At 49.3% G+C, this 14,203-nt stretch overlaps 2 pseudogenes; both read left to right on the plus strand.

Annotated features, from left to right (window-relative positions):
- Nucleotides 1–1,859: 1,859 nt before the first annotated feature.
- Nucleotides 1,860–3,998, plus strand: LOC123439370 (annotated as a pseudogene).
- A 7,263-nt stretch (nucleotides 3,999–11,261) lies between these two features.
- LOC123441411 lies at nucleotides 11,262–13,499 on the plus strand (annotated as a pseudogene).
- Nucleotides 13,500–14,203: the final 704 nt, after the last annotated feature.

A 14,203-nucleotide genomic window follows, 5' to 3' on the forward strand; every position in this document is an offset into this window, starting at 1 on the left:
GCGCGATTTTCTCTCCGACAAAACAGGTCTGCGACCGGCCCGAGTCGAAACCCTAGCCATTTTCCCCAGCGCCGCTCTCTCTGTCGTTCTTCTCGTCCCCGTCGCCCTGCCTAACCGAGCACGTCACCACCCCGCTCGCGGGATGAGCCGCAGCTCCGGTTGCCGGCGTCGGCAACGACAGCGGCCGTGCATCTCGCGCTCGCCCTTCTTGCCTGCTCGCCTCGGCCTCTTTGGTCCCACACGCTCTCCTCTGACCGTGGTTGGTCGGGCGGTGGCCGCCGGCCGTGGCGGTCGAAAGCCCCACACCGCGCGCGCTCTCCTCTGGCCGTGGTTGGCCGGGCGGTGGCCGTCGGCCGTGGCGGCCGTAAGCCCCACGCCGCACGCGCTCTCCTCTGGTCGTGGTTGGCCGGGCGGTGGCCGCCGGCCGTGGCGGCCGAAAGCCCCACGCCGCGCGCGCTCTCCTGCTGCGTGGCCGAGCCACTGTCTCGCGTGGCGGCCCTTGAGCCCCGCCGAGCGCATGCCATGGCCGTTTTATTCCTACGCCTCTTTTACTTCTCAGAGAGAGACATGGGGCCGGCAGAGCATCAAATTGCGGCGCCGTGGCCTCCCCTTACGTCGGTTGCGCGTTCCCTTGCGATGAGCGCGCCGCCGTCGAGTGGGTTGGCCATGGTGCCACTTTTCCTTTTCCTTTTCGTGCAGGGGTGTCCTGCAGTGACATGATACGGTGGCTCCATCTCCGTTCCTTTGCCGGCGTGCGCGAGCACCTTCAAGGTGAACACGCCACCGTCAAGGGTGCGGTGGTGGTGCCCTTGGCCCCGGTTGGGGTGTTGGCTTTTCCTTTGCTTTGTCTTTGCGTGTTCCCCTACTCCCCTTTTTTTTGTTTTCTTTTTCGGATTCAATCCGACCTTTTCTTTGCCTCTGAAGAGGTGGTACCTTCGTCCGACGCCTCGGCTTGCCGATGCGCGTCGAGAACGACAGGGTTGGCGCGGCCTTGCGGCGGCGCTTCTTTGCCGGATGGAAATCCGGTGACTTTCTTTTTCTTTTGCTTTTCAGCTCGATCTTTGCCCTCTTCTAGGGATCATATCGGGGAGGGAAAACTTTTCTTGTACATGTTTTTACCGAAACTCATCTAAAGCCTCGTGGCTCTGATACCAATGATAGATCCCGTGGATCGACAAGGCTAGATGTGTTCGGTGTGATGTGGAGATGTTACCTTGTGATGAACTCGATGAGCTCCCTCCGGTCGTCCATCGTGAGGTGGTGACGACGGTGGGGAAGGAGAGAGAGATCCAGTGGCGGAGGTGATGGACTTCCCATCGCTTCAGTGCTGCCCTCTGGATCGGATTAGGGTTAGGAGTGGGGAACCAGTGGCGGCGGCGAACCTCGTAACCCGTGCCATGGTCCCCACCTCCACTACATATAGCATTGCGCGACAGGGGTCCATCAGCCTTACTTGGGCTGGACGCCCCCGATCAGGGCGTGAGTCAAGGTCCAATGGGCCGTTGGGCCCATTGAGTAAAGAGATCAACCTAACAATATGTTGTAAAGTTTCAGATTTTTTTAAACTTTTTTTTATTTTACTGTTTATAGAGGGTGCGTAGGCACCAGGTGGTGTTATCTTGTACGGTCCAATACTTATATGTAGGCATCGTTGTTGAATTTGGTCTATTTTTCTTAGAACCAGCGTGGTTGTTAATTTGCTTCCGAAGTTTCCGCCTCCTGTAAATGACGTGTCCTGCATGCATTTTTTTTGGCAAGTTTTGCAATCATGCTAAATCAAATCAGCATCTATATATACGGGTTTGTTTCTGCTGGGCGTCTCCCGACTCCCGAGCGGCTGCATCGATCTCTAGCCGGCCATGGCGTCCGCGCCGCAACGCACGGCGTCGACGCACAGGTCGGTGGTCGTCCGTGGCACGCACCAGTTTCACATCGTCGGCTACAGCGAGCGTAAGCTTTCCGACGACGCCCCTTCATCAAGCTACCTCTACGCCAGCGCCCGCTTCAGGGACCCCTTCATCAAGTCGGCCGCCTTTCAGGTCGGCAACTACACCTGGCACCTCGTCTGCAGCTTCGGTGATCGGGGACAGGGTCACCTCGCATCTATCACCCTCGAGCTGCTCACCAAAGACATAGCCAAGGACGTCGTCGCCACGGCCAGCCTCCAGATCGACGACCCGCTTGGCCAGTTGCCGCCCGCCGTGTGGCGAAGCGCCGCCGCCAACAGATTCTGCAAGAAAATGGCCGGTATGAGCTGGACGATGTCGCTACCAGATGTCTTCTCTGGGCACGAGGAGCGCTACGTGAGCGGCGATGACGACTCCCTCACCATCCTCTGCACCATCGACATTCTCCAAGAGGATGCCCAGACCACCGCGGAGACCAGGGAGTGTTTGGTCTCCGTGGTGCCCAAGCCGACCATCCCTCGGGATCTTCAGCGGCTTCTACTACTTCTCGACAAGTACCCCAAGTCATCGGACGCCACCTTCCTCGTCGGCGATACCGAGTTTCATGCACACAGGCTTGTGCTTGCTATGCGGTCGCCGGTCTTTGCCACGGAACTCACTGTCACTACTGGTGATGTGACGGGAAGCACCACGCACCCCATAAGGATCCAAGACATGGATGCCTCCACATTTAGGGCCATGCTTTGGTTCATCTACACCGACGAGATTCCCATCGACGTTGCCCTTGATAATTTCAAAGGGGAACACATGGCGAGGGGACGCGAATCCATGGCTCGCAAACTCCTTGTGGCGGCGGATCGGTATCATCTCGAGAGGCTGAGGCTCATGTGCGAGAACATACTGTCAGAGTGCATTGATGTGACGACTGTCATGAAGACGTTACTCCTAGTGCAAGGCCGCCAAAGGTGCTCTCAGCTCGAGGATTCCTGCATCAAGTATATATCGTCTCATCCTGATGTGTACAACGCGGTGACGGCGACAAAGGACTATGAGGAGCTCAAGGAAACATGCAGCTCTATTATAATTGAGGTCAACGAAAGAGTAGCCACACACAACATGGCTCGCCATACTAGCCACCCTTCTTCATTGAGTAGCACTCGACCACCGGCACCAGAGAAGAGCACATCCAGCTATAATTTGTTGGATGTAGTCCGTGGCACGCATGAGTTCAGAATCCCCATCTTTAGCTCTTTGCAAAGTAGCTATCGTGCTGGTCAAATAATCACTTCCGACATATTCAAGGTAGGTGGTTACGAGTGGAAGATAAATGTGTACCCGTCTGGGAATGACGTGGATGAGCACATATCCGTCTACCTCTGTCTATGCACTGATCCTGGAACTGCTAGAGTCAAAACGTCTAAGAGATTCCGGGTCGATGACCCTAATGGCAAGTCACCGTCGATGGTGCTTGGTTCACAAGACACTTTTACCAAGTTGCATGAAAGCTGGGGGTTTCAGAAGTTCATCACCGTGGATTCTGCAAAGTCACGATACATAGGATACGATGGCTCCCTTACCATACATTGTGACATTGACGTCCACAAAGAGGCCTGCACCACTATCCCTAAACCCATGATCGTTGTGCCGCCGTCCAACATTGCATGGCACCTGGAGCAACTGATGATGAGTGGGCTATGGTCGAACATGACGTTCCTGGTTGAGGAGAACGAGATTCACGCACACTGGCTCATCATTGCCGTCCGGTCACCGGTTCTGTTCGAAACGGTAGCGGTGGAGACGTGCAAGTGGGTTGTACGGATCAATGGCATGAAGGCCGATGTCTTGAGGGCAGTGCTCCACTTTGTCTATACCGATGAGCTGCTTCCTGTGGATGATGCAGTGGCAGCCGGAGAAATGCTCGCGGCGGCATGCCGGTTCCGCCTAGAGAGGATGAGAGCCATGTGCGAGAACCTGCTCGCCCATCTCATTTCCAAAGACAACGTGTTGATGGTGCTGGAGCTGGCGTGGCGTCACCAATGCGAGGACCTCAAGCTTTACTGCCTCGACTTCACCTCGCTTGCAATGAAGTGATGATGCATGGAAACACTCCCCTATTCTTTGGCGTTTCATGTTTAGAAAATGTTTCGTCATCGAATCGCTGCACCACCATAGATGTACTTTTTTTCCTTCAGATTTTTGCGCGTCTTTTTTCAAGTCCTTCTCTCGTCTATTTGTTCCTTGCATTGTCTAGGACGTGATTGATTAATTAGTAGATGAGGAAAGCTGAGAAATTACGCTCGTTGGTGTTTCCTTTGGGTCTATATAGACCTGAACGCAGCAGATTTCACATCACGTGGGCAAAATGTTAGTTGCCTAGTAAATTGGATTTACTTTTAGCAAATTGGTGTCAGTCATTTTTTTATTTTTTTGACCTGTTTTGTTTGCATCAACACATATGTCCGTGCGTTGCAACGTAAGACAAAATTTGTGTGTATTAAATTTTAACAATAAATTGTATGGACAAAGCGTAATGGCTCACGAATAATTTAGCGTCTAAGAAGATGTATGGACGTGCATTGTCACAAAATAACTTCTATATGGATTCCACTTTGACTTAAATGTGGTTAAAGTAAAGCTATAATTCGACATCGTATGCAAGTAAAAAATAACAAATTATCTTTGATTCAATATACATACCTTCAAAAATAGAAAATAATATTGATTTTTCCACAAACAAAATAAATTGATAGACTGTGATTTAATTTGTATTTCAATAACAGTTAGTTACCCCTAAAAAGGTTAGTTATTATCGAGCAAAAGCATGAATGGATCAAAGTAACAAATCATATAGACCAGGTTTAATTTGACAATCTCTCTATCAATGGGATGATACGGTCCCGCGTTTTTGTAAAAAAAAAGTAACAAGACGGAAATACAAATCATATAGTTACTAGCACAAGAATCTAAACCAGATTGTCAAGCAATAGTACAATAGCAAAATTCCATGTTGAGAATTACAACAACAAGGGATGTGTTAATTCAAGGCTATATATTCCTGATATGATCATGAAGAATTTAGCACTCATGTTGTACGACGGCATACAATTACAGGTACTGAAATCCTACTTTAACTTTTTTGAAAAACAATAATAATTGTTAGCCACTAAACCATGATCGCGTGTGTGTGAGTCTGCACTTGTGTTTGTTCTGGCTGAGGTCGGAGCTGGTGTGTGGCCGTTGGCGAGAGTAGCGGAGAGCCAGGCAATCTGTTAGAACTAGCCTTGTAGTGCACGTAGTGGCGCGCCATGCGCGCAGCCGAGCGAGCAGATCATGCATGCGCAGTGGAGCACATGGTGGGCGTGCGTGGGCAGGAGTGGATCGTGGCGTGCGTGCTCCGCCTATACAACCACCCCGTGTACTGCTTGTATATGAGTGAGTTAAGAAAATGATTCGTGTGTTCGAGCGCCCGCAGGCGGCGCTCCGTGCGCCGGTCGGCAAAAAAACTTCCCGTGTCTCTACTCGAGTCGTCGTCTCCCACCTCATGTCCTTGTTCGTGCGAGAGCAGAGGTCGAAGAGACAGAGGGTGCAGCCTAGGGCTGCACCAACATTTGGTATCATGAGCTTGATGGTCTTGGGCATGTTCGCCGTACCGGAGGTGTGCCGGCGATGGCGGTGGTCGCCGGTGGCTGCGCGGAGCTCCGGGCTGTATGTCGGCCTGTTGAGGTGCGCGGCGTGGCGGCTGTCATGGCGGACGCGAAGTCCTCGCACAGTGAGGCCGTGGAGCATGGCCATGCCGTGCGTGCGGGGAGCGTGGCGGCCGCGACGGACCTGCGTGGTGGCGCAGAGGCTGTGGTGGCATGGCGTGGCTCGGTGGCGTGGAGAAGAAGCCGTTCGTGCGGCGGGTGAGGCAGCTCGAGCGGCCATGTTGCTTGCGTGAGGGCGCGGCATGTGCGTGAGCCGAGGGCGTGCGGATCACCGGAGGAGAACACGTCCAGCGGAGCGCAGGCCGGCCGCGTTGATCATGTCAGTGCGTGATCGTGTGCGCGAGCCGAGGCGTGCAGGGCGTGGCGTCATCAAGGAGCTTGGCGTGCGTCGCCGAGGAGCTCGACGTGTGTCACCGGCGGAGAAGGAGCTCGACCTGTGTCGCCAAGGAAGAAGATGGAGGCTGCATCAAGCTCGGGCCGTGTGTCAGTCAATGGAGGTGCTCGGCAGTGGATCGTGTGTCGGTCTTGCTCGGCGTGATGCGCTCAGTGGCGTGTGTCGCCGGAGACGAAGAAGATGGAGTTCCCTGCGACAGTCGACGAGGAGCCAGTGTCTTGTAAGTCAGGATGGGCAACGGTGTCATGGTTTAGGGGGAGATTGTTAGCCACTAAACCATGATCGCGCGTGTGTGTGTGTGAGTCTGCACTTGTGTCTGTTCTGGCTGAGGTCGGAGCTGGTGTGTGGCCGTTGGCGAGAGTAGCGGAGAGCCAGGCAATCTGTTGGAACTGGCTTTGTAGTGCGCGTAGTGGCGCGCCATGCGCACGGCCGGGAGAGCAGATCATGCATGCACAGTGGAGCACATGGTGGGCGTGCGTGGGCAGGAGTAGATCGTGGCGTGCGTGCTCCGCCTATACAACCACCCGTGTACTGCTTGTATATGAGTGAGTTAAGAAAAGGATTCGTGTGTTCGAGCGCCCGCAGGCGGCGCTCCGTGCGCCGGTCGGTAAAAAAACTTCCCGTGTCTCTACTCCAGTCGTCGTCTCCCACCTCATGTCCATGTTCGTGCGAGAGCAGAGGTCGAAGAGACAGAGGGTGCAGCCTAGGGCTGCACCAACAATAATATCTTCTATGCAATTGAAAGATACAAATATAAGTCTAAAAATTGTAAGGCAAAGGGACTATTGAATCAATAAGGCGTTGGAGGGTCCCATGATATTTATTGAACACTTTTTATATATTGAGCAATTTTGCAATAGAGAGCACAAAAGAAATACTGATCTTACTCGTAAAGAAAGCAGATTCTGATTATTATTATTATTATTGTGAAAGGAACAATATCATTGCTTAAACAGAGCTATTACACTCAAGTTGACATAGAGTCTCAACTTCCTCAGGCACACAACGCAACCAGACTGTTTTTTTGGGGAGAGTTCTGCCCATGCGAGCTAGGACATGACTAGTTTTGTTCTGGGCACGTCGTACGAGCTTTATTTCATGTGTTCTAGAATTTAGTAACTGCTTTATGTCATTCACCAATCACCATAGCAGCAGCCGGGGATCTATTGGGAACTTGGAAAGTAATCATGAGTGTTACCGCCATGCAGTCTGTCTCGATCAACAACTGGTCAGTGCTCCTATCCGCGAGAGAAACCCCTTCCATGATGGCTGCAATTTCAGCTTCAAGCCCACTTCCACAGCGAGGGATGAAACGGCATGACGCAAGGACGATGGCCCCTGTACTATCTCAAAGAATCATGCAATGTCCACATGTACTCTCCTCTTCAAATCATGACCCATTAGTGTTAAGTTTCACTGGTCCCAGTGGAGGTGATGTCCATCGCTCAGGGGGTTTGTGTCGTAACAACATTTCATGTGATTTTGCTTTCTGTCCTCTCCAACATAGGAGACCACCGTCTTCCCCTTCTCCATATCAGCATTTGGATGCTACCGTATGTGCAGTAATGTACTGATGTAGCCACAAAGGAATCGACAGGACGCGTCGAGCGGTGCTATTTTTTTTTAAATATTGCTTTTTTATTGAATTTGAAAATGTTATGAAGAAGAAGAAGAAAAACCAAGAAAAGGAACTTCGGCTGGCGGAGGTTTATAGAGAGCGACAGGAGGCCCATGATGTTGAGAGGCAGAGAAAGAAAGAAAGGGTTCGTGCGGCCAAGGCAGCAGAAGAAGCTAGAAAGGGAAGCAGAAGGTGCTATCCTAAAATTGTTAAATACTTTCGGAAAATTGTATCTTAATTTCAACAAGTTGTATCTTAATTTCAGCAAGGTGTATCTTAGTTTGAACATGTTAAGTTTTCCAGCCATATCTTCCTCGTCATTTCTTTCGCGCCATATCTTTCCTGTCATATCTTTCCCGCATCGCTCCCAGGCACCTATAAAACCACCCTCCACACTAAGGTGAGATATCAGTGTAGTCCAGTAGCTAACTTTTGTCAAGATGTCCCATTATCTTTTTGATCGTAGTTTTCACTCTGGTATGTCCGAATGTCTTTTGTGCTTAGCTAGCAATTTCAAGATAGACAATATAATAGTTTTACGGGACGAACTCATCAGTAGTGACACGCTACTTAATGAGGTTGCCCATGCATTAGCTAGAAAGGGGTGGCCTCCAAGGATATTTAAAAAAATGAAACTCCATGGGCACTAGCACCCACGGTTTATTGATATAGAAGAAGCATCCCTCATGAGAATTCCAGAAATTCGTCTCTGACAGAGAATCGAACTCTGGTCGTTAGGTTTACAATCATGCGCCCCCAACCACTGGGCTATGCCCACGTCCTCCTCCAAGGATATTTGAGGAGATACGGAAAGAACTTATCAGGTTGAATGAAAGATGAAAGAAGAAAGGTTCTGCTCTATATGCTTCAAATAAAAGTAAATATTTGAACTTGACCGGATCCATAATGTATGAACACCGTCGGTGTGCGTTTTAATATTAAAACCTAAACATACGGCCAACCATTATGTCAACTGACTAATAGACCATGTTTAAGAGGAGGTCACTATCACCTTAATGTACTGAAATTCACTTAGATCAACTCCCATCTCATTTGTTTGGACAGTACCAGGACCATAGTGAAAACCTAACTTCCTTATCAGACATATCTGCTGACCTAAAAAATTATTCAACAAGGACAAATTTTAGAAAAAGGACAAAGCTAAATTATTTCCGAATCAACTGAAAATTCAAAGACCTAAATATATTTCCCAAAGCTACCGGAGCACCTAAAAATATTTAAACAACTTAATTCACAGACCTAAATATATCCAAATCTATGTGAGCAGCAAGAAATAAATAAACACAATATTTCGCACACCTAAATTTATTACACAACGCTACGAGAACGAATATTGAATTTTACCCTTCAAGCGTGCGAAGAAATGACGAACGACGAACGACGAACACCGAAAAAAACGACGAACACAACAACCACCACCACCACCTCCACCTCCATCCACAACTCCACCACCACCTCCACCTCAACCTCCACCACCACCACCAAAAAAATGTTCAACACCACCACCACGAACTACCCCATCGCGAGTGAGATGAATGGCTTGGCTGCCCTAACCCTCTATAATACAACTACGGTAGAAAAATGGGGGAGGGATGGGTCAGATTTAGTGTAGAGATGAGAGAATTTTCGGGCGGGGAAAGAAGGAAAGAGGAGAAGGAGAGAAAGAAAGAGATAAGGAGGAGAAGAAGGGCCGAAAGGAGCGGGCTGACTGAGGCAGACCAGCCTCGTATAGGCTGCGCCAGGACCGAAAGGCCTGTCGGCTGCGCCGAAGCCGACTGACTCCCCTCCAAGCCGAGTGGGTGCGAGCGACGTGGCCCAGCCAATCGTCGGCTACCACGTGGCCGACGACTGGTCACTTATCGGTCGCACCAACGTCGGACAGGAGCTACTCGGCTCCGACAAGGCCGACTGAAGCCAATCGGCTTCGGTCAGGCCGAGGCCGTTATATTTTTGGAAGTTTTTAAAACGACGCAATATTTTTCAAATTTTATAAAAACAATATTAAAAAAATAGCTCGAGCGGTGGTGCTTCTCTACAATGATATAGAGAGGACATAACAAATATCCAGTTCAGTTTGCAAGAATTTAATAAATATGCAGATCATCTTTCTATCTACCTATTGTATAAATGATATATCGCGCGCGCATGTGTTTTTTTATTTTTGTTGAAGAGAAAAGAAAAAAAAAAGATATGCATGCGTACGTGCTAAATAATGGAAAATCAAAACAGCATATTCTACTACGAGCGCTGGAACTGCTGACTCCATCACGCGCAAGGAAAGAAGGAAGGGAGTTTAATTTAATTTAAAAAGGAAATAGAAAAAGAAGGAATTAATTGTACGCTGAAAGGAAAGGAAGGACCTGCCGTCCGTAGGTGCCAAGAAGAAAAATGGAAAAGAAGGAATTAATTGCACACCCCAAAGGTGGAATTGCAATTGCACGTGCCAAAGTAGGTTGCAACTCCAAGTTTTCTAGGTTTATCGCAACCCCAAGTTCCTAAGGGCGGGAACGGAATTGCAAATTTTTAAGGCATGTCGTAATTGCAAGTTTTCTATGGTTTGTCTCAACTCCATACTCCCAAGGGGAATCGCAACAACATGTTCTCCATGGCAGGTCACAATTGCATGTTTTCTAGATTTTTCGCAACTACAAGTTCCCAAGGGTGGAATGTGAATTGCATGTTTCACAGGGGAGTCGCAATTGCATGTTTTCCAAGACATGTCGCAACTCCATGTTCTCTAACTAAGTCACAATTTACGAAGTTTTTTATTTTTTATTTTTAAAAACATTCCCCGTAATTTTCAACGAATTTTCTGTTGGTTTCCCCATATGTTTTTTGAGTAAAAAAAGAGATTTCCCGTGTTTTTCGTTCTAATTATGTTTTTCTGTTCTTTTCCCTTTTAAATTTAAATGACATAAAAATAGGCAAGCTCGAGGGTCCCACTACATGTTCTCAAGGGGAACCGCAACCGCAATTTTTCAAAGGTAGGTACCTAGCTGAGTTTGAACAAAACCGTTTCGAATAAGTGAAAAAAAAATCATCTATGCAGTAAGCAGTTTTTTAGAAGATGTAAAATTTTCGTCTTATGCATTATAAATGTTCCATTTTGCTGTTTATCATTTTAAAATATTTTGATGGATTTAAAAAATGTGTGGAACAAAACTGGGATTGACCCTGCGCTAGAGGCACCATGCGGCCGATTACTACCGAACAGAGTAAAAAACTGGCAAAGCAAAAAAGAAAACACTTGAAAACTGGGCTACAGCAAATAAAAAAATATTGTACAAACCAGCCACTAAGACGTACCTGCAACAAGAGAGAAACAAAAGACAAGCTACAAGAAATAGGACATACACAAAAATCCCAAAAAGAACAAATATATGTGCTGATGTCATATGAACGAGATCATAGATAAATCTTAGCTAGATGAGTTTAAGGTGCATCCTAATAAGAAAAAGAAAAAGGAAAAGAAGGAAGGGATTGTACGCTGATAGGAAAGGAAGGGCCTAAGGGCGAAGAGGAGGATGGCAAGACGGAGCGCCGCGCCATCGATCAAAACAGTACGTATCCTGTGGTGGAGCGGTTTCATCCTCATCGATCGATCTCTAGCCATAGCCATGGCGTCCGCGCCGCCGCCGCCGCCGCCGCAAAACACAGCGTCGACACACGGGTCGGCGGTCATCCGCGGCTCGCACGAGTTTTATATTGTAGGCTACAGCGAGCCTAAGCCTAAGTTGGTGCACCTGACCAACGACGACACGACCAACCCCCTCTACGACATAATCAACGCCAGCGACGGCTTCGTCATCAAGTCCGCCGCCTTCCAGGTCGGCAACTACACCTGGGACCTCGTCTGCACCTTCGCCGGTGATCAAGGGCAAGGCCACCTCACATCCATCACCCTCGAGCTGCTCACCACCGACGACATAACAAGCACAACCACAACGGAGGAGGACGCGATAGTCACGACCAGCCTTCAGATCGACGACCCGCGAGGGCAGTGGCCGCCTGCCGTGTGGCGAAGCGACGCCGCCAATACATTCTCCTACGACTACGATGATGTGATCTGGGAGCTGTCGATCCCAAGTGCTTTCCGTGGGCACGAGGAGCGCTACGTCAGCGACGACGACTGCCTCGCCATCCTCTGCACCCTCGACATTCACCGAGAGACCGTCGCCGAGATAAGCAAGCGCTTGGTCACCGTGGTGCCGGAGCCCACCATCCCCCGGGATTTCCAGCAGCTTCTACTACGTTCCACAAAGCAGGTCGTCCCCCTGTCGTCGTCAGAATCACAAGTGATGACCTTCGTCGTCGAGGATACCGAGTTCCGCGCGCACAGGCTTGTGCTTGCTATGCGGTCGCCGGTCTTTGCCGCCGAGCTCTTTGGTCACATGAGCGAGAGCACCATGCAACGTGTCAGGATCGAGGACATGCGTGCCTCCACATTCAGGAACATGCTCCACTTCATCTATACCGACGAGCTTCCCATCCAGCCAAATAACTATGTCGTGGAATCTGCAGGAAGCAGTCATCATAATTTCAAAAAGGAATTCATGACGAGGGGATGCGAATCCATGGCTCGCAAACTCCTTGTGGCGGCGGATAGGTATGATCTCAAGAGGCTAAGGCTCATGTGCGAGAACATACTATGTGAAAGCATCGGTGTGGCAACTGTCTTGACTACTTTGCTGCTGGTGCGGGGCCGCCAAAGGTGCTGTCTGCTCGAGGATTCCTGCATCAGGTTCATATCGTCTGGTCCTCATGTGTACGACGCCGTGAGGGCCACCAAGGAGTATGAGGAGCTCAAGGAAGCATGCAGCTCTTTTATAATTGAGGTCAACGAGAGAGTAGCCACACACAGCATGGCATGCCAAACTAGCTCTCCTTCTTCCTCCTCCAATATCCGTTGGCCAACACCAGAGAAGAGCACGTCCGTGTACAAGCCGTAGGTGGTCCGCGGCACGCACGAGTTTAAGATCCCCAACTTTACATCTATTCAAAGGAGCCATGGTGTTGGTCAAGTAATCACTTCAGACATATTCAAGGTAGGCGGTTATCACTGGACCATCAATGTGTACCCGTCCGGGTACTCCGCGGTGGCCGAGGGTCACATATCTCTCTACCTCCGTTTATGGACTGATCCTCAAACTGCTAGTGTCAAGTTGTCCAAAACATTCCGGATCGATGACCCTAGTGACAAATCACCATCAATTGTGCTTGGTTCAGAAGACATTTTTACCAAGGTACGTGAAACCTGGGGATTTCAAAAGTTCATCCCGGTGAATTCTGCAAAGTCGGGATACATAGGGCACAATGGCTCCCTTACAATACATTGCGACCTTCAAGTCCACACCAATGCGTGCACTACTAGTGCTAGCACCACCATCGCCAAACCTATGATTGTCGTGCCGCCGTCCAACATTGTCAGGCATCTCGAGCAGCTGATGCTGAGCAAGCAATGGTCAGACGTGACACTCCTTGTCGAGGACAGCGAGATTCGCGCCCATTGGCTCATTATCGCTGTGCGTTCGCCGCTTTTCTATGAATCTTTAGTGTCGTCAACAACCAACAGTGTCGTGCGGATCGACGATATGAAAACCGTTGTGCTGAGGGCCGTACTACACTTTCTCTATACCGACGAGCTCCTTCCTGTTGATGACATGGTGGTAGCCGGAGAAATGTTGGCGGCTGCATGCCGGTACCACCTAGAAAGGATGAAGGCCATGTGTGAGAATTTGCTCGCTCATCACCTGTTGAAAGACAACGCATTGAGCACTCTGCAGCTGGCATTGCGACACCACTGCAAGGACCTAAAGATTTACTGCAATGAGTTCATCTCACGTGTACTGAAGTGATGAGAAAACATTTTAATTTTCAACATTTACTGTATAGAAAAGGTTTCATCATGAGTAGCATATCTATATATACATTCCACACAGCTTTAATATTTCCAGAAAATTAAGGGTCATTATATTTGTCATTTGAAGTTGTAGAACTGAAGCTTGCAGATTCCACGTTGTACACCCCAGAATTCTTAACTAGCTAGTTTCTTCCATGCATCTATTGACATGTTTAAATGTTATATATACTCCTCCTTGTCTTCTCGGTATTTTAGCAGGCCCTGCTCATCAAATAGAGGCCACACTTTTTGATTTCAGCATCTTATCAAATTGTTGCAAACGATTAACTATCTATAGCACATACAGATCCATTCTGTTAATCAACTCATATAAGTACACCATTCACTTCATATAAGTACACCATTCACTACGAGAATAACGGTCAATGCCGACGGAACCCTCCGTCGGCATAGGGCCAAAGGCCGTCGGCATAGGGCTATGGGGCCGTTGGCGTATCTCCATCGGCGTAACCCCAGGCGGCTGTCGGCATAGGCATGTAAGCCGACGGCCCCCTCACGTCCGTCGGCGTAGATAACCCCTCGGCAACGAATCGGGACTGACGGCCATTATCGGCGTACGCATCCACTCAGACCCCGCCACATGGCAGCTCCTGGCGCACACTATGCCGACGGTTAGGCTGATGGCGTAACTCCATCTAT

This window comes from Hordeum vulgare, chromosome 3H (genome assembly GCF_904849725.1).
Source record: "Hordeum vulgare subsp. vulgare chromosome 3H, MorexV3_pseudomolecules_assembly, whole genome shotgun sequence".
In the NCBI taxonomy this organism is placed as follows: domain Eukaryota; kingdom Viridiplantae; phylum Streptophyta; class Magnoliopsida; order Poales; family Poaceae; genus Hordeum; species Hordeum vulgare.